Genomic DNA, 21,291 nt, shown 5'->3' with positions numbered 1-21,291 from the left:
ATTTTTTTTCTTTTTTTTTTTGCCTAAGTGTAGTAATTTACATTTCTCCTCTGTTGAAATTCCTTTTGCTAGTTTTGGCCCTGTTCTCCAAGTCATTTAAAATTCTGATTAGCTCAGTTTGTTTTTTTAAGGCAAGGCATACCAGAGGTGGTTTTGATAATTCTTCCTCTGAATATATAGCCACAGCATTGGGATTTATTTGGTGGTCTCCCATCCAATTTCAGCAGGGCTGCCCTGCTTAGCTTCTAAGATCAGTCAGGATCTGGTGCCTTCAGGGTATTTAGTCCTCCGAGGAATACATTTCTCTCATTACAGTCCAAGTCAGAAGTCTTGGTATATACTCTTTCCAATTGTTAACTCCCTTTGTGTGAAGTTTATAATTTTGCCTACTTGCAGTTACTTTTTCAACAGGAGACCAAATTATTTTCCCATCCATTATCTCAAATATTCTGAAACAGTAGACTCCTAAAACACAATATGTACACATAAGTGCTCTCCATGTTCAGTGGATATTATTCTCAAGCGAGCGTATTAAGGATAGATTGCAGGCAGCCTTTATATTCCTTTTAGAACTCAATTAGTACCTTAATATTTTTGATTATTCAAATATTTTTCGGACGATACAACATGAGGAGGTTAAACTACACAAGGGTTTCTGGTAACCCAGTTCGCCATATCATTTGGGGGGAGGCTCACCCCAAAACCATTTACGAGGGCTTGAGACCTCCCTCCAATGCCTACATGGCATCCATGCCTTTTGGGATGAATTTGTAGTGCCATTTTATCATTGTACACACCCCATTCATTCACTAAATTACAAGCCTCAGCCTTGCAGCCCGTGATCTAAAAAAAAGGTGTAAGGGGTGGGGGTGGAGACCACAATTTTACTTTACAGGCTTGCTTTGTCCTATAGAGTATAAGCATCTATGCCCATGTACACATTCCATATTATGAATAAAACTCAACATTTTTCTGGAGTAAGAATGCCTACAATAGATCCATCTAAAAGGAAATATACAATTCTCAAATATCTGGCTGGGCAGGAGCAGGAAGGGGAAACAAAACAAGAAATTAAAGTTTTGCTGTGCATTCCAGTTGAGATGAATCAATCACACTGACCTCTGAGTAAACATGGCTAGTAAAACATGACTTTTGCTTTGTGAGATTCTTAGCAAAAACATTATTGCCAACTGTTTGGAGGATCTACCAAATCTCTTGCCAGAAGGCCATCTCCTGAAACTGCAGACTATAGTCCAAAAGGCCAAATAATTTCCAGTGGCACCATCTGTGGAGCCAGTTGTTCATCTCCACTATCATGAGAGAGGCAGATCTCCTTCTCCTTCCCCTCGTTCCTGAGTTATGTCCTCAACTGGGAAAGAGAGATGAAATGGCAACTATGCATCAAGGCTTTCAGTTTCTACCCATAAACTCATAATCCCTTGTGATACCCCGAGGGCTATGTTAACTGATTCCCATGAGGACAAAAAGAAGGAGTAATGGTCACAAGTCTATCCACCTCTATGTTACACAACAGATTTTTGCCTCAGGTAGACAGCACACTTTATGAGACATCTTGTCAGGCCCACAAACCATTGCTTCTGGTTCCCATCAGGGAATCCTTACTACCAACAGACATCTCCTCGGATTGGGGGGGCATTCCATGTCCTGAATCTTCCAAGGTCAGCTGCACATTCTTTGGAAACTGACACTACTGTTCTTGGTTCTGATCCTCATCATCACTGAGAAAGGTTAGACTTGATTCTATGCTCCAAAATCACAAAATGAACCTTGGTCCTTCTGCTCCGATGTGTCACATTTCTCCATGTCTGTTCCTGTGTGTGGGACCTGACCTGAGAACATGGCCTGTTTTTCTGCACAGTCTGCTCCACTGTCCAGAAAATCTCATGCTCACTCATGTGCTGAAAGAGTAGATAAAGAGGCAACCAACTTGCATTTGCTGCGGATGTAACTATCCACATTCTCCAGCAAGAACACAAACGTACCTCAGCTGGTGGCAGGTGATTGCAAACTCCTGCACCATCCATATTCAGTAGCCTTCAGTAACCTTAAGCAGGCACTGAAACAAACTCCAAGCCTCCTCCTCAAAACACCCCTGCTAAATGCCCACATGAATGCCTGTTGGTCCATGCATGTTTGCCAAGTTCCAGGGACTGTGGCCACAACTATATAGAGAGATAGTGGCTGCTGGGTCCCCCCCCAACCCAAGTCTCTGGCTCATGTCCTCCTGAGAGCAATGGGCTCAGGTAGAAGATGTGAGCCTCCACACAAAAGAGCAATAGAACACTAATGAGAGCACAAAGCCAACAGACCCAACAGCCTTAAGCCAAAAAACTCTCCCAACTCTCTGAGGCCTGAGTGGTTTTAACCCCAGACACAAACTCACATGGCACTGTCTCTTGTACTACACCTATACAAAATGTCTGTTGGCATTGTTTGTTCACTCTTGTACTGAGTGCCAAGGACTGGGGCTGCAGCGACTTGATTGTAGGGAGGCAGACAACTTTCCCATTATATGCTGGCTACCAGTCTGTTTCAGGGCACAATTCCGTTTTGACTATGTCCTATGACACCCTGTTCCTGAAGAGTAAGAACCTGAGACTATCTTTATCTGCCCACATTTGAGATTTTCAAGTGGAGGCTTTCCTCTTGGTCCCACCCCCCTCACATATGTATGTGTGGTGAAAAATGGAAGAAGGTCTCTTGGCAGCTGTTTCCAGGAACTGACCAGGGAGGTAGACTGGCTCCTCACATGTGAAAGAATCTAAAGATCTTTCAATGTTATTCTGTATTTGCTTTATTTTCTATGTGGTATGTAGCTGTAATGGGGGGGTAGTGGGGGAAGTATTGGAAGGATGCACTGTATGTGAGATCAGACCAGAGGTATGTGGAGAGGTTTTTCTGTAGACAAGCTGAAGGCTTATCACCAGGTGGATGGCCAAACTGTAGGGGCTGGAGATGTAAAGGAGGGGGGAGATAGGGGACATCTGACATTGTTATGAGGAGAACAAGTGAATGCACCAGGTATTGGGGGTGGTGGTGGAGTTATTATTTGATTCTTATTTGCTTTGACCTGACCCCAGTGTTACGTCCTGGCCACCGGCTCCGTTTCTGTCTCTGTGTATCTGCATAAGCCCTGCCCCTGGCCTGCTGTCTGTATCTCAGGGTGGAACTCAGCTGGTTCTGACCACCGGATGAGCACCCAACCGCTTTTTCCCACCACTGGCCAGGGGGTCAGCCCAGGGTTTCTATCGCACAGCTCGTCCCTGGGCAGTCCTCATCCTGTACCTGCCCGAGTTTCTCCAGACCCTTTAAGATGGGATTTTTCTCGTTCTTTGAAGGTCCAGGGGTTTTGGTAAGGGGGTACTGCCCAGGGGAGCTGTGTGGTGTCCATTCATCTCGCGTTTACATCCCATGCCTGCATGGGGATAAAAGACGGTGCGCTAATCTCAAACATCAGCGTTTTCTTTTGGCAGTTGAATATTGATGGATATGTTTTTACATTGCTTGTTCTATTGACAGGTTATTATATTGTACTTTTTACATGTTTTACTGATGGGTGTTTTTACTATATCTGTTTTAATTTTTATAGCCCCAGGAATTCCAGTTTGGGTCAACGGTGGGATTCAAATACAATAATAACAGCAATGTGCTGATTTAGAAAACAATACAAGGTAGGACTGATAAAGCTCTTGTCTTGTTTATAATGCCTTGTGCTAAAATTAATGACATAAGTCTTGAGATTTATTGTGGCTCTTCTCCTTGTCTGGCTCATCACTTCTTTATGATTAGTTTGTTTCCTTTTCCTGTTCAGGAAGATAGAAGAGTGGCAGGAGAATTCCATTCAAAAGCCAGCATGTTTTCTGAAATGGATATACACTGTTTGAATGTTCATGAGAGAATGATTTAAAAATATGTCATCTCACACTGCATACATGATTTGTTATTTTGCATTAATAGAGCAGTACAGTAATAACTTTTTAGGCCAGATGGTTGCTGAGAAGAGAACTTATTCAGTATTAATTTATAAAATTATTCTTACCCAGAAGGAAAATGTATTGCTTAATTTGTCATTTTCATATATGAAAATGGCTAAAATTATTTTAAATGAAGGAAGAAATAGGTAAATCCACCGCAACGCATAAACATATTTGAAATTGTTAAGATTTCGAAAACACAATTTGGAATGATAGATCTATATAAAAGTTATAGTATTGCTCTCTCTCAGGGACTGAAGGTTGTAGTACAAATGATATAATGACAATATGAAAGGATTTGAACATGGCTTTCCCAGTTCTAGTATAGCACTCTATCAATCTAATCTTCTCTCATATATAATTCTGGGTTTTTATAATTGTATATGTTGCTATAGTTGAAAATCAAAAACTGTGTGTGGTGGCAATTTGGAATACTCAATCTTCTATATGTTAGATGGAAGTTTCCAGTATTTGTCACCATGGGCTATGCTGACTGGGTCTGTATTGGAGTTGCAATCCAGATGTATCTGAAGCACTATGGAATATCCATCCCCGGAAATATGTGAGAAACTTCTATGGATAGTAGTCAGTATGATCTCATAGAACTAGAGGATGCAATTAAAATCCGCTGTGGCGACCATGGAGCTTGGCTTAGCCACCAGAGACCAGTCAGTTATTTCAGCAAAAAAATAAATAAATAAATAAATAAAATTATCACACGAGGCTAGGAAGTGGAATTTAAAAGCATTAAAGTGTCTTGGCTAGTACCTATCACACAATGTTGTGTCTGTCCGGCTACAGCTTTGGCATTCCTTTGTTATGTGGTCACCTTTTTCATTGAGGGCAAAACTTGGTCAATAGGCTAGTCTTGCTGCTATTCCACTACTGCCTTCATGCGATAGGCCTCTTCTTCGCTATTCCACTTCTCATGCAATCAGTGGGTATGAGTGGGAGTGATTCTGCTCCTCTTTTCCTCTCCGCCTGTTCCATGTAGTGATCGCAGAGGGCAAACATCCTCCTGAAGCTGGTGTGCTGCACATAGCAGCCAGCTTCGGAGGCAGTTTGGTAGCTGGTAATTGCTCATTCCCACCTCTTTCTGGAAGGCAGTGTTTGGCAGTGTAGAAAACAAAACATGTGACCATGGATCGCCAAAGCGCATTTGTGGGGACAGGTTGGATAAGAAAATTATGCCAAACCAGTATGCTTGCCATTCTTAAAACAAGTGGTGATTTATGGAGGTTATGGGCAACTAAACTGGTCCTACTTCCAGCTTCCGTTCTATCTGGTATGCCCCTGGATGTACCATAGCGCAAATCGTCACTGGGATATAAGGGGAATGTTGCCACTCAGATGCATATCCGCAGGTTGATGCCTCACCTCGCCGCCAACACTTTTTTCAAAGTCGGGGAGCTTCCGACTTTAAAATTGGCCACTGATCGAGGCTTCAACTCGGGATGCAATCTGGGTGCAACATCCTGCCTAGATTGGTGGCGATTTAGCTATGTTAACATCCAGGGGCATCCCAGATCCAGAACTGAAGCTGGAGGAAGTATATACCGGCTTCTTTTGCCCAAGCAAAGAACTCCTATGGTGGGATAAAACGCTGGCATGATAAAGATCACAGAGCATTTTTGAGGATAAAGAGGAATTTTATTGTGCTGTCTTGAGTTTCTTGAAGCAGTGTGAGATAGAACTGAAAAAAATATATAAATAGAGGAAGTATATCTAGAAATACTAAGAGTATTCTGACTTGATATAGTCTAGGCATGATGAGTACCACAGCTCCTCTTTGCTGTGTGAGATTAAGATTAGATGAAGGCCCAAATGACAAGTGGTATTAGTCATGCTTGTTTAAAACAAACTTCTTCCAACTACCTGTTTTTATTCTGCAGAGAGAAACTCTGTGCCCCTCAAAGATGCTCATAGCCAGTCTCCACATCACTTTTCGTTTTTGAAAAGTTGACCTTTTATCCCCAAAATATTACTTGCTGCAAACAGCACCTTCAAGAGAAAATAGAATCAGATAGGGGAGGGTTTTCCCTGGAAAACTGGCAATTTGAGGATCGAAGAACAAATAAAGCCTTTAGGCAGCATCTGCTTTTTAATTTCCTCTGTGTTTACAGTTCTTTGGCTCAAAACTGTGTCCTCCCTGTGGCGCAGTTTTCACAAAGTTTTCAGTAATTATGCAATTGCAATGTACTGCTTGTTTGTTTGCTTGGTCCTTTCCAGCCACTTTAGGAAATGTAGCCTATCTTTGCTGTGAAAGCATATGCACTCCATGTGCTTTCCCCTCCCGCCCCAGTAACAGGGGGACCAGGGGAACAGGGGAAAACGTTTTTGTACTGTGCACAAAATTTTTTTTTTCCTGCAAATTTTTGTGAAACATGGTATAGAGAGATTTGGAATGCACTATCTTCTATCTACTTCTTCCTATCTTCCTGGCTGCCTGAACTCTCGATGTGATTCCTGGGTCATGCTTCTTCACTTGACTGTTTGTGTGTGGAGAGAGTCGACATGAGATGAGGTGGAAAGAATGATTAGGACGCCATGGATAGATAATGTGTGAGAAATTGGAAAGATGTTTTACAAGAGTGCCACTAAATTTATTGTCGTGGATTAATTTTTAATTATTCTTTCCATTTATAGTATGTGCAGTAAAATAGTATGGGGTTTTTCTTTCTAGTTGTTTGTTTTTTTTTCCCCTTTGTTTGAATATAGGCATAGTACACACCCTTTAGTTTTGGCTGCAGCAAGCAAATTGGAGTGGCAGGTGCCCATGGGATGTTTACATGGCCAGATTGGGGGATAGATGCCTGGCTAGTGCACGGTTGGCGCAAGTGGGGAAGCCCTAGTTCAGAATGGTGCCTCCAGATATTGTTAAAAGTGACAACTGAACACCAGGAGGGATATCTGTGCCTGGAAGCCGTTATCTTTCTGATTGTAGATTTGTGCTTCCATTGTGGGAGGCTGTCCATGTAGCGCTTGGGCCAGGTAAGGGCCTCTGTCCAGCCAGTTTCCCTCTGAGGGCCCAGGATTGATGGGAGTCCATTGGTTTGTCCAGTTGTTTTTTTTCAGATTGCTGGTCCCCAAGAGTGGGGACTCCTGCCCCTTCCACTGGTAGAAGGAGCAAATCCTGCCGAAGGGTCAAGGCTGTAGGAAAGTGAAGACAAAGGCTCAGGAGGAGCCCTCTGTTGGGCTGGATTGGGGAATTGTGTTTTCTCCTTGTTTAAAATTCAGCATGAACCCCATCCCTTGGTCCATGGCTTGTATTGTGGACCCAAAGCCATCCCTGTCTTTCGGACCACACCACCGGCCACCGAAAGGAAATCCTTTTTATTTCATAGCAGGGTGTCAGAAAACTGTTTGTCAGAAACTGACACTACAGATTTAATAGTACAGGAACAGCAAACATTTTGATAATGAAAGTTTACACGCACGTATTTTGAAATTGCGTGAGTCCTTGTTTTCAACAGCCAAGGGTGCAAGAGCACAACACAAAAATTAAAACGAAATATTTTTCTTATTCCCTTTTTTTTCCCCCCCCCCCCCTGGGGGGGGGGGGGGCCCGCCCCCGGTTTCTTTTTTATAAATGCAATGGGCAATTTTTTCTTTTTAATTCTTTTCCCTACTTGCAGATGCATAAGGCATAATACAAGTGCTAGGTCTCTAAGGGCGAATGAAATGCACAGATATGGGATGGGGAACACCTGATTGACAACAGTATGTGTGAAAGGGATCTAGGAGTCTCAGTAGACCACCAGCCGAACATGAGTCAGCTAAAAAAACCAATGCGATTCTAAGCTGCATCAACAGAAGTATAGTGTCCAGACCACATGAAGTAATAGTACCACTCCATTCTGCTTTGGTCAGACCTCACCTGGAATACTGGGTCTAGTTCTGAGGACTACAGTTCAAGAGTGATATTGACAACTTGAAGCGTAGGTAAAGCTGAAAGTAAAAGGTCTTGAAACCGTTTTAACCCTGATGCATTCTAACGTGCCCGCGCGGGGGCACGGACGAAGCATGACGGGAACACGATGGGGCCCAGAACGCCATTTTACTGCACACCGGAATGCCGCCTTTGCCGCCGGACGTTCCCATCGCGTTTCCGTTGAGTTTCAGGAGATGCCATTTCTGGGGACGCTTTGAAACAGTTCCCACAAATGGCGCCCCTCTGGAACTCAATGGGAACGTGATGGGAACGCCCGGTGGCAAAGGTGGCGTTCCGGTGTACAGTAAAATGGCGTTCTGGGCCCCATCGCGTTCCCGTCACGCTCCGTGCATGCCCTCGTTCGGGCAGGTTAGAACGCACCAGAGAACATTTTAACCCCGGTGCGATAAACTTCTATGACACAGAGCAGTGTATTCAGGCTACAGAAAAAGAGATTCCACCGAAATGTTAGGAAGAACTTCCTGATGGTAAGAGCTATTCAAAAGTGGAATATGTTGCCTCGGAGTGTGATTGAGTCTCTTTCTTTGGAGGTTTTTAAGCAGATGCTGGATGGCCATCTGTCAGGAGTGCTTTGACTGTGCATGGCAGGAAGTTGGATCGGATGGACTTTGCGGTCTCTTCCAACTCTATGATCTATAGTAAATGGTCTTGCTGCAGCTCTTTGGCTCAGACTGATTCTACAGACTAACACAGCTGTATCTTTGAATTCTACCACTGAAGTTTTCAAACATTCTTCAAAGGCAGTCCCATAAAGAAAGGATTACAGTGAACCAAATGGGATATAACTAAGCTATATATCACCTTGGCCAGATCAGACTTTTAGGTACAGGCACAGCTGGTCCAGTAGCATTAAGCGTATAAATGCACTCCTGGCCACTGCAGAAACTGAATTTCCAGCCATTATTTAACTGAAATAGATCATTGCAAAATCTGGAAAAGTGTGAATTTTTAATTTCTCTCCTTCATCATTGACTCTGGACAGTTTCAGACATACACCATGTATAGGCAATGTTACTTGGTTTGCTAACAAAGGTTTCCTGCACCAGTCAGAATCCCTGCCTGATTGAGAAGACTGTGTTAATGCTCACACTCAGGGGCAAAGGCATTTCAGTTTCTTGCCTCTGTGCACTAAGCCATGCCCTTGATGCAGGGAATAGGCAACAGGTAGCAGTCCTGCTTGAACTCTCTGGAACTTATTCGTCAGTAAATCAGTAAGTAAAATGTGAATTTCACTTATGTTGTCTGTGATGTTTGCTGTTTTTAGTGTTTTACCTTTTAAAAACAATTTTATTGAAATGGTTTTAACTTATGTTTCCATACTAGTATTGTTTCATTCTTTTTTAACTTTTGCAATTCATGTTTTAGTTGTGTCTTTTTAAATTAGTTTAAGCTGCCTTGAATCCCATTTTGGGAGAATGGCAGGATATAAATTCAATACAAAAATAAATAAGTAGTTCCGCAAAGAATTGTGCCGTGAAAGCATCAATTAAAGTCACTTTTACAGGGGTTGTTTAGAGCAAATCCAAGACACTTACATCCAGCAATGTTATTTTACAGGGCCAGCATGGCATAGTGGTTTGAGTGCTGGACTGCGGCTCTGGAAACCAGGGTTCAAGTCCCAGCTTTGCCATGAAACCCATTGAATGACCTTGGGCAAGTAACACTCTCTCAGCCTATGGGGAAAACAATGGCAAATTTCCTGTGAACACCAATCTTGCCAACAAAACCCCATGATAGATTCACCTTAGAGTTGCCAAAAGTTGGAAGTGACTTGAAGTCATACAACAACAAACAACAACGTTAATTTATACATGCAAACACAAACACCTGTCTATCTATATGTTATTTTAGACACTTTAAAAAAATGAAATACTGGTTTGAAATGAAACCCAAGACCTTAACCTGAAGAGAAGCAAAATAAAAATGAAAGTCCCTTAAGCATACGATGACAGAAGAGAGCCTGAGCAATGTGCCACGAGATAATTAGCTTTACTTCAGTCTTGTTCAGTCTCACTTTGAAACGGAGGTGTTCAGACCTGATTCTCTGCCAGACACTGCGACAAAATATAGGCTGCAGCTGAAGCATGAGGGAAGTGGGAGGGAAGGGAGTGCCATCAGCAAAGCAGGGGAATAATATACTGTACATTGTGGAGGAGTGGGATTGGAAACTGAAGCAAGAAGGAGCATATAGAAGGAGGGGTGCTGCTATATAGAATGGCAGAGGGAGAGGAGAGGCAAGGGATATATTATGAAGAGCTCTGGTATGATCATACCCTGCATTAGCCATAGGAAATGCAATGGAAAGGAAATGATTTTTGGCCCAGACTACCAGCGCAGCTACAAAGACATTACTAAAATCTTATTATGAAGTTATAACAGGATTTTCCAACTGCATCAAGAAACTGCCTCAGCAAAAGATGGTAACTGATTCAAAAAGTATGTCCTGGGGCAGAGGACTCTGAGCAGCCACACACATTCCGAATTGCATTTATTTTCTGTATTTTCAAGAACCCAATGACAGCAAATTTAAGCTTCTCAGGAGGGAACACACTTGTGTGCGTTTCATCTGAGGCAGTTATCAGCCGCTTATGAACTAGTCCTTTGCACTTCTAGCCAAGCTACTGCCGAATTAATTTGCTCATATGCCATAATTGAAAAGAAAATGTGTCGAAAAGCTGATCTAAAAACTGTTTTCTAATGTATGTTAAGGCTGTGTTCCTAAGCACACTGAGGGAAGAAAAAAATAAATCAAGTGAAATACACTCGTCCCTCCACATTTATAGCTTTGACTTTTGCGAATTTAATTATTCATGGATTTTATCAATATGTTCTCTCTAGGAATATCTAAGTCCTACAGCACAACTCATTGGTCAACTTTAACCAAAAGTTGCACTGAAGGACCTAGAGATTCCTAGAGAGAACACTTTGTAGCTCCTGCAGTGCAATTCTATGGTCAATGTGTGACAGATGTGACCACAGAGTTGCATTGGAGGACCTAGAGATTCCTACAGATGTATTCTCTCATGTAAAAACAGTGTTTTTGTTGTTTGCGTTTTTTCCACATTCACAGGGGTCCTGTGCCCTTAGCCCAAGAGAATGTGAAGGGACAAGTGTACTTCAGATCAAACAGTATAATGGGAGTGGCAAACACTTGCTCCTCAGACTGTATTGGATACTTAGGCTGCATCAGCACTGTAGAAATAATGCAGTCTGACGCTGTTTTAAATGCCATGAATGCTACAGAATCCTGGGATTTTTAGTCTGGAGGGTCATCACACCTCTCTGACAGAGAAGGGTCAATATCTCACAAAACTACAGCTCTCAGAATTCCATAACATGGCAGTTAAAATTGTGTCAGACAGCATTATTTCTGCTGTGCAGATGAAGCCCTTGTCTCATCAGGCCTAGCCAGGGGAGAGGGATGGTGGGAGTTATAGAAATTTATCGCATGCACTTTTCAGCCCGATCCAGGCACGGGACTGCCGCCCGACCTTCACACGCCCCTCAGCCATGCTCTGCCAGCCAATTTTGGTGGTACGGAAAGCTTCCGTACAAATCCATGAATTCTATAATTTTGAGTCCTGGCAGTTAAAGAAGTGTCAAACTGCATTGTTTGTGCACTGCAGATGTTGCCTACGAGAGTGCTTTGATAATCAGCAAAGGTAAGTAGGATTCAATGGAAGGAAATGTCCAGGTTAAGGATACCTCATGAATCCCTCCAGAACCTCCCCAACTCTTTTAAGTCTTCAGCTAATACCTTGCTATGTGTTCTGCCATCTGAGGTTAAGCAGATGGGCACACAAATAATAATCTTTTCAGCATCTTACCAAGGCACCAACATTCTCCTTCTTATTATGTTGCTTCATACTCTCATGCTAGGCCTTTCACTGCTGTGTGATTTTTTTAAAAAAAGCCTTTGCAGGTGGGGTAGAAATAGAAGAGCAGCAAAGGTGGAAATCATTCACTTCAGATGTTGTTGGGCCGCAATTCCTAACATTCTTTTTCATTGGCTCTCCTGGCTTTGGCTAATGGGATCTGTAGTCTAGCAACATCTGGAGGGCCGCTTGGCTCCCAACCCTGGAAGAAATTTGGTAGTTATTTCTAACACAAAGCCACTGATTAAATGGAATTTAGATATGTACTGATTTGCCAAGCTCCCTTTGATTCCATGGATCTAATCTAGTTGGGAAACTGGATATAAGCTAACGTGTCCTCCTTTATTACAGAGGATAGTCCTCTGTTTGAAACATTGTTAGCCGATAGCCGTCTGCTGACAAATGAGCTATTTCTGAAAAGCTGTCCAGTCTAAACACAGTTTAAAGATTATAAAATATACCAAGTTTGAAGAACAGGAACCTCAAAGTTGCCCATCAGCTATTATAACTTAGCCTCAAAACACATTGCAGAAATAATCCAGTTTGAGATTGCTTTAACTGCCCTGGCTCAGTGCTAGGGAATCCCAGGAACTGCAGTTTTGTGAGATATTTAGCCTTAGCCTTTCTGTCAGAGGGCTCTACTGCCATAACAAACTACAGTCCCCAAGATTCCCTAGCACTGAGCCAGGGGAGTTAAAACAGTCTCAAACTCGATTATTTCTGCATTGTGTTTTGGACTCCAAACAATAAACCAAGTAGACACATGGGTCACCTATTCAGTCTTCCTTTTTGGGCATGCCCACCATAGTTACATAATGTAGGTATACAGTGACTTCTGGTTTGACACTCCCCCATCCCCACTTACCAGGCAGCAGCCACTGTGATCCATGGAGGTCTGTTTCCTTGTTCAGGAAGCAGCTGACTGACAGTCCCACTCCCTGCCATGAGCGATCTGATGCAATGGTCAGAAACAAGGTCCCCATTGCAATTCCCCTTTGCACCAGAGATTGCTTGCATGCAGGGGTGTAGGACTGTCGGGCAGCTGCTTCTCAATCAACAGGGGAAGAGACCCCAGTTGGTTACAGTGGCTGAGACCCAGTAAATGGGGACTGGAAGACTTCGATTGTCCCTATCTCCTAAACTAGGAAATACATAGGAACTGTAAGTGCAAAACAGTCCCAAATGCATAACTCTAGGTTATACATTCATAACTAGTTTAGTAGATTCTGGCCTATTGTTTTTTCTAAATCATAGTCAAAATGTGTATCTAAATTTATTGCTTAGCATATGCAAATTTTATGAAAACTAATATCCTCTTTTAGCTTTGTATTTGGTGGTGACTTGCCTCTTTTTTGGCCTTGCATCTATGGCAACAATAGTTGCCGGCTGTGTTTTTCATCTCTTTCTTATCCTCTTCTGCTCCTCTTCATTGTTCTTTGCTGCTGTCTTAGCTATTCTTTTATCATTGTGTTTATTCTATGTGGTTATTTGCTTAGCCACTTGAATATTGCTGAAAGAGAGAATTGTGAAAGACATATTTGAAAATAATATAACAAAGTAAAGCAAAAGAGTCTTTCCTACCACTAATTCAGCTTTGCCCAACCTGGTGAACTTCAGCTCCAGTGCCTGTGCTGGGTGTGGATAGCAGAAGTTGGAATCCAACACATCTGGAGGGCATCGCATTGGAAAAGGCTTAAGTTAGAAAACCTCAATCTTTTCGAGCTCCAGCTTAGAGACTGAGATAGCCTTTAGCCTCTGGGCAAAATTATAGTAGCCCTGGGGGTCATTCCCACTGGCAGGAAGAATCGCTTCGTGATTTGTTCCTGCCTCAGTTTGGAAAGCAATTTCAAAATACCCCTAGTTCTCATTATGAAAAGATTTTTTTTCCCTTACCCTGTGTGATCAGGGGGAGGGGTTGTTTTTTGTTTTTTTAGGCAATTGTGGTTCCCACTGACACCATCGCTTTAAACTCCCCTGTCAATCATCTGATGTAAGCCCAGCTTGGAAATTTGGGGGGTGGAGGCTGAGAGAGTGTGTTCTGAGGCTGAGAGAGTGTGACAAGGAGAATGGCAATGGAGCAAGGCAAGACAGAGGGGGGGCGGAGAAGAGGAGGAGGATGAAAGGAGGCAAGGCTGGGAAGGGAGTTTGGGGGCTGGGGAAGGGACATCACCAGGCCAGGAAGGGGAAGAGGAGGAGACGGAGTCAAGGGTGGGAAAGGAGCTTGGGGGCCCTAACTTAACTTAACTCAAAACTCAAAGTAAAATACAACCCAGAATGGATCCAACCCTTTGAAAGAGGGAGACAGAGAATAATAAATGTGAAAGTTGTTGTCATAAAGTAACATTTAACTGCTGTAGGTTAAACCAGGCTTCCAATCTGCCTGGTGAGGTCCTTTGGACAGTTGGGAATTTGCTTATATTTACGTACACAAAGATAATTTGGTTCAGTAAGGAAGAGAGGGAACCCACATTTCTCCTTGTTATATCTTTTCTTACTTTCTTTTTCTGTTATAACAGAAAATAAAAATAAACTACTCCAGGAGAACTGACTTTTCAGAAAAAAAGTAAACTGAATAACAAAGCAGGAGAACCAAGAAATCAAGTAGCTTTTATTGAGGTAAAATTGTGCGCCTTTTTGAGAGGGGGAAAATTGTGGGAAGGAGAAAGTGGCACAGAGGGAAACTGGAAAGTAGGAAAAGCATTTCAAAGGCAATTTTGATGATTGCAAGAATGGTTCTTCCAAATCAGTTTGTGGTTTTATAAGTCAAGTAATGTAGGGCAAAAGTACATGAAGCAACTTGTTAAAAAAAATGCCGCTGGAGTGCTTTCGCCAGTACAGATGAAGAAATATAAGGAAAGCTACAAAATCTATTTGCACACAGGTCAGACAGTTCTTGCACTTCCACATCCAGAGGAACAAGCCTCAGAGCATCTAAGGAAGTCAGTTGAGTCCTGCAGTAAATTACTCACATGTAGCCAGGGATATAACTTTTGCTAACAAATGGAAGCTCAGGATTTTCTGAGTCGTTATTAATGGGGAAAGAATAATGGATTTTTCTTTCTTGGTGAAAAATAAAACCAAGTCCCCCTGGCACATCCATCTGTGTCCGATTTTGATCTTATCCACCATGAGCACAAACAACAACATCATTTAGATTTTTGCTAAGTAGTCATGCCATTTCCAAAGTCTAGCATGCCAAATCACACCCTCTCCATCCTGAGCAATAGGAGAATGGGTCTCTGCTGACCTGTGATTGTGGGGTCAAGATGGGATTCACTATGTTGTGACATAACTATCATAGCTATGAAGCAACATAGTGCATAAGGGTCTCTGGCCCTTATCTTTTAAAGTTAAGTGTGGGTGAATTCATAATTTCAGTTATAGAGGTGTAATGCCCAATTAATTTAATTTTATATAAAACAGTTCATGTTCAGGCACGTCAGTGCTGTTGTTGCTTTGTTCATGTCAGCATGTGCGTGCTGTGTGCCTTCAAGTCATTTCCATCATAGGGCAACTCTAAGGCAAACCTATCCTGGGAGTTTCATGGCAGATTTGTTTGCCATTGCCTTCCTCTGAGGCTGAGAGCATGTGTCTTGACCAAGGTCATCCAGTGGATTTCAAGGTCAAGTAAGAATCAAACCCTGGCCTCCAGAATCACAGTCCAACACTCAAACCACTATGCCATGCTGGTTCAGCATTAATATCAAAACTGGGCAGTGTGGGTGTGGGTGGGTGAGTGTGTATTTGAATGTGATTCAACCCTTCATTGACACTTCATGGAACTAATGTATTTTGTGACATATTTCCTTGACCACTCATGATTATGTCATTACAACATGAAAATGGAGATATCTTGAAGAAACAGAAAAAACAGTAAAGAGACATCTGTTGTGCATGGTGAGCACTTTTTGAATTGACAGAAAGAAGGACTGAAAGATATATTTATTCTGCTTCACCATGCCTTGAAAATTACCACAATAATACAAATATACAGTTACTCACCAATGATGAATAAATGTTGCTCAGTGATGTGTATGAGAAAATTGATGGTCATAAGAGTATGTCTTGAAAGGGGGTTATTTTAGAGGCTTTGGTGATGGAAGAATGAATGGTTTCTCAGATGAGCTTAAGGCTGCCTATAAATGTTGCTTTCTGTCAGGTGCCTTGATACGATACTTAATGCAAACATCATCTTGATTTCAGTCACATTTTGGCCTGAAGAAATTATGATCTAGTTTCTGGTGGAAAACTAGAGCACATCTCAAAACCATAAAAGAACAGGATCACCTGATCAAACGGATGCTGAGCTTTGGGATTACTATTTCACTGGTAGACAGCTTGGGAAATTTAGTGGCCATTGTAAGATTCGAGGACTCCTAATCCCAAATGTAACTTTCCCAAGTTCTGTTTAGAATTGTGCCCAGAACCTGACTGGGAGTTCTTGCAGTACAGGAGTGACATTTTTTCCTGTGACCAATGGCCAATATACAGAAAAATGTATTTTGGACCAGCTGAGATATCTGATTTAAGCAGGAGCATCACTAGGGAGGGTGCCTCCTTTTTTTAATGTAGTATATCCCAATGTTATATAATTATTAGGGTTGGGTAAACATTAAACATTACAGTGCCAGTGTGATGTAGAGGTTTCAGTTTTAGACTACAACTCTGGAGATTAGAGTTCAAATCCCCTCTCAACCAGGGAAACCCACTGGATGACCTTATGCAAGTCACACTCCCTCGGCCTCTCTGGGAAATTGATCTCTCAACAAATCTTGCCAAGAAAACCCTGTACTGTAATAGGCTTGACTTAGGGTCACAATAATTTGGAAACAACTTGAAGGCACACAGCAACATTAGTTACTGCCTAGTAATTAAGGCTGCAATCCAATATATCGGGTGATGACATGGGGAGCTGTCTTGCAGGCCTTGAAACCACCCCAAAAAACTAAATCCCTTTTTTAAAAAAAATTAACAAGTTCACCAAATTCACCCAAAATGCCAAAAAGCTGTTCAAAACCCATCACCCTCTGTTCCCACTCCAACTCCCAAATAGTTTTATGTGGGTTTTTTTTAAACAAAACCTAAACTGGCCAAATATCTGGAAGAAACAAAATGAAAAGTGACAGGATCTCACTTCCAGTTGTGTCAGTTGGCAAGTTGGGAAGTTGGTTGGTGAGTTTGCAATTCCAGAGGATGGAGCCATAATAGCTGGGCTTTTAAATGTTCTGTAATTCAGATGTTAAGGTTTGTATGTTGTTGTTGTTGTGTGCCTTCAAGTCATTTTCGTCTTATGACAACCCTAAGGTGAACCTATCATGGGGTATCCTTGGCAAGATTCGTTCAGAGGAGGTTGCTGTGGGAAGGAAGCTGCCCAATAAGACAACAATACAGAATTAGAGGGAAAGGCCACAACTTTATTAACAAACAGCACAAAGGGTAGGGTTGGCCCAAAGCATGTTTAATGTTTTGACTTCATAAACTATTTAATGGAGTTTTTAATGTCATAATTATACTTTTTAATATTATATATATATATATATATATATATATATATATATATATACATATATACACACTTATACCCCCGCTCTTCAGCCAAAACTATCAGAGTGGCTTACAAATTGTTAACTGGGCATTTCCCTGCCCTCAGGCTTACAATCTAAAGAGACAAGACACAAAAGGAGAAGGGAATGGCAGTGGGAAAGGAGAAAAGTCCAGCAGAACTTCTCTCCCTCTGATGCCTGATGGACTGGAGGGAGGGCCCTTCTTCTTCTTCTTTTGGTTCGTTTTTAATTTTTATGGTTTTAAATTTACTGTGGGCCGCCTTGAGTATTAGGGAAAAGGTGGGATATAACTAAATAAAATAATAATATCAACAACAACAATGCCAATTATTGTTTTGATTTGCACAGTTTTCACATCATACTGGAACCCAAATTAATTAAGATCCGGGTCTGCATGATGTTTTCCAAAAATTATAGTTTTCTGAGCGTGGTTAAGCCTTTGGAACAGTGAGAACCGTCACCTTAGCATTCAGTTCCTAGTTTCAGTTTCACTTACATGCAGTACTGTACTAGAAAAGCAAGTAAACATGCAAGGTATGTTCTGAGCAGAAATGAGCCATTGGAATACATAATGTGCATTTATCATGATCAACAGCAGCTCCCCTTGGTGTTATGTTTTTGACCCTTACTACTACATGGATCATCTGATTTACATACCCCATATCTGTAAGGACAGAGATTACAAATGATGCATGGGAAATCCGACTCCTTTTCCTCCTTCAGTTTGGGATATTGCCATGGGCAACCATTACCATGGAATAGTTCTAGCTCAGTACATAGTAGATAAATTGTTTAAATCCTTACTGCCACTCAGGTTTAGCTAACAGAGATGTGTTTGATAGCACTCAGGTTATGGATCTTCCAGACAGATCCAATCCTGTGCTATATTTAACATTTGATAATATAGATGCCTTATTCTGCAGGCCTTATTTAATGGGTGGAAAAATCCTTTTGAAGTTGAGTACATTAAGAAACATGAATAGTTGCATGGAAAAATGCAAAGAGAGCCCATATATCATTATGTATACACTCCCTACTACTGTGGAATCATCTTGCCTGACTGCTGCTTCTCCATTATTATCATGAGAAAAACTATTGTTCAACTAATAAAATGTGGACAGGTGCAGTGAACAGTATACATAGAGACATATACTACCATATTACTAAGCCAAATAGATGCACTGAGGATCATCAGTCTGCCTGAAGCCCTCAGGTCCTATGTAATAGCAGGATGGAAATCCTAACAGTAAGAATCTCTTTGGCCATGGAACAGACTGTGTTTGGAAATGATGATTCCTTCCTACTTCATTGGAGGTATTTACACAGAGGGCAGGCAGCTATCCCTCTGGGACAATATAGCTATATTATGCATCTCCATTGGGCAAGGACTTGGAGAAGACTGAGCTGGGAAACTACTGCAAGGATGGGGGCCACTTTTTAAATTAGCCAAGTGTCCAAGGCCAGCACTTTCTATTGTTTGGGATTTTAAAGAAAATAACTGAAAGTAGGGAGCCAGTGTGATTTAGTGGTTTAAGTGTTACATAGTGATCTCTGGACTGGCCAAATACATCAAGAGATGAGGCCAAATACATCAGGAGATGAGGGTTTTTGCTCCTGTAATTACTGCCTTTGAGAGCCAGCGTGGTGGAATGGTTTGAGTGTTGGACTACAACTCTGAAGACCCTGGAGATTCAAATCAACCTGCCCAGCCATGGAAGCCCACTGGGTGACTTTGAGCATATTGCATGCTCTCACTCTCAGAGAAAGGCAAAGATGCAGACACACCCAACGAATCTTGCCAAGAAACCCCCATGATAGGTTCACCTTAGGGTTGCCATGCCAGAAATGATTTGAAAGCACACAGCAACAATTATTTTGCCCTTATTTGCAAGATCCACAAACAATACATTAACAACTCCAGGATGTTTCAGGCTTTTCTCTCTCCTTTCCCAAGTCTTTTTGTCCCTACCAGCATTTGGGGGGGGGTCTACTAAAAACAGATATTTTCTAGTCTTCCAGTTTTCTTCTTTTTGTTCCCTTTTTACACAACTTCTGCATGTTTTAAGTTGGATCTGCAGTGCTTTGTGTATGCATGCATTCACACACCCACACATGGCCACAGGAGCAGAGGAGAGAAGAAAAGAGGATGAGGAAGGAGATCCCCACTCTTTTGCAAAACTGCTGGGGTGGAGCAATGGAAAGAAGAAAAAGGAGTGGGCCTGCATAAGTAATGTAGACTTAATGCATTTTGACACTGCTTTAAATATCATGGACCAATGCTGCAGAATTCTGGGAATAGTAGTTTGTTGTGGCACGAGAGCTTTCTGACAGAAAAAGCTATGTATCTCACAAAACTACAAATCCCAGAATTCCATAGCATTGAGCCATGGCAGTTAAAGCAGTGTCCCACTGCATTAATTCTGCAGTGCAGATGCAGCCTGGGAGAAGCAAATGTCAGATTTCCCTGTTCAGTTAAAGGTACAGAAGGTAGGTAGGTGGGAGGATGTAAAAGAGAGGAAGAGAGTGAAACATATCTTATCTAGCACAATGTTCAATAAGGAAGAGTAAAGCATGTTGTTAAGAGCCCACAAGTCAACCTTGACCCATGGTGACCCTGTGGATCTCCAAGACTCCCTGTCCTGCACTGCTCTACTTAGTTCCTGCAAAGTCATACCTGTAACCTCCTTAAAAGAGTCCATCCATCTAGCATGCAGCCTTCCTCTCTTTCTGTTTCCCTCCACTTTTCCTAGCATTATCCTTTTTTACCAATGAGTTATACCTTGTCATGATGCATCCTAAGTACACCAGCCTCAGTTTTGTCATCTTGGCTTCCATGGAGATTTCTGGCTTGATCTGCTCTAGGGCCCATTTGTATGTCTTTTTGCCTGTCCACGGGATCCTCAGCACTCTTCTCCAGCACCACATCTCTAATGAAATGATTTTCTTAACTATCCAGCTCTCACATCCATACATGGTAACAGGGAATACAACAGTTTGTATGGTTCTAACTTTCCTGCATACCTTTTACTTATTTACAGGGGGGGCCCTCTGATACATGCTGGTGTTTACGCTCAGGATTCTGCCCTATTTCTGTTACCTTTTACTTTTACTCATCATCTGTCCTTGACTGCTTGAAGAGTTTCATTCACCATCCACTGAGGCATCTCTTCCTTTTTGGCTGCGTGCGTGTGCGCGCGCGTGCGTGTGTGTGTGATGAACAATCTGTTGGCTTTGCAAAATTTAATCACCCAATCTCCTGCTTCATTTCTTGATCCTAGGCCAAATTCTCCTACAATCTTTGGTTCTGCTTTTGGGTGTTCTCCAAGGAAGGAGAACCTTTTGCAGTTTGCCATTATAAAGGATGATTCCATTAAGCTTTGCATTGTTTCTATTCCCACTTTTTCATGGCAGTGCTTAATTACTGGCATACAGGGGTGTAGCTTTTGGGAAGGGTAAAATGAGGATATCCCACTGCAAATAAGAATTCTGTCACACACACACACACCCCACGCATAAAATATTTCTTCAGCCAGTCCCCAAATTTTAAGCATTGCAGAGAATGAGACACCCAGAACTCTTCAATTTTGCTTTATTCATATTTCCTTGGTAGCTTTTTTGTGCTTTTTTTTCTATGAATGCCTAAACTGTATTTATAAATCAGTATGTAGAGAGATCTTGTAGCACCTTTGAAGTCTGGAGACTGAAAGAAAATTTCATGGGGGGGGGATTCTTACTGGGGAAATACTTTCATTCCACCCACCAACCCACTCGCATACCTTTATTTAAATCCCTCATACAAATGCCCATTTAAAACAATAACTCTGAGTTCCGAATACTACTTGTGGCATAGTGGGGGGAAAGCTTTTACTCCTGGTGGTTTGGAATTGTGATGAAAGATTTCTTGA

General features: G+C 42.0%; 1 protein-coding gene across 1 annotated transcript in view; it reads right to left on the bottom strand.

The window, feature by feature from the left end:
• The window catches only part of MCPH1 (microcephalin 1), a 277,161-nt gene that overhangs the window by 198,886 nt on the left and 56,984 nt on the right, over positions 1-21,291 (bottom strand). The gene's annotated exons all lie outside the window — the stretch shown is intronic.

The sequence above is a fragment of the Sceloporus undulatus genome, chromosome 1 (assembly GCF_019175285.1).
Source record: "Sceloporus undulatus isolate JIND9_A2432 ecotype Alabama chromosome 1, SceUnd_v1.1, whole genome shotgun sequence".
NCBI lineage: Eukaryota > Metazoa > Chordata > Lepidosauria > Squamata > Phrynosomatidae > Sceloporus > Sceloporus undulatus.
Note: the sequence above shows the minus strand (reverse complement) of the source record. Positions and strands in the feature narration are given on the sequence as shown.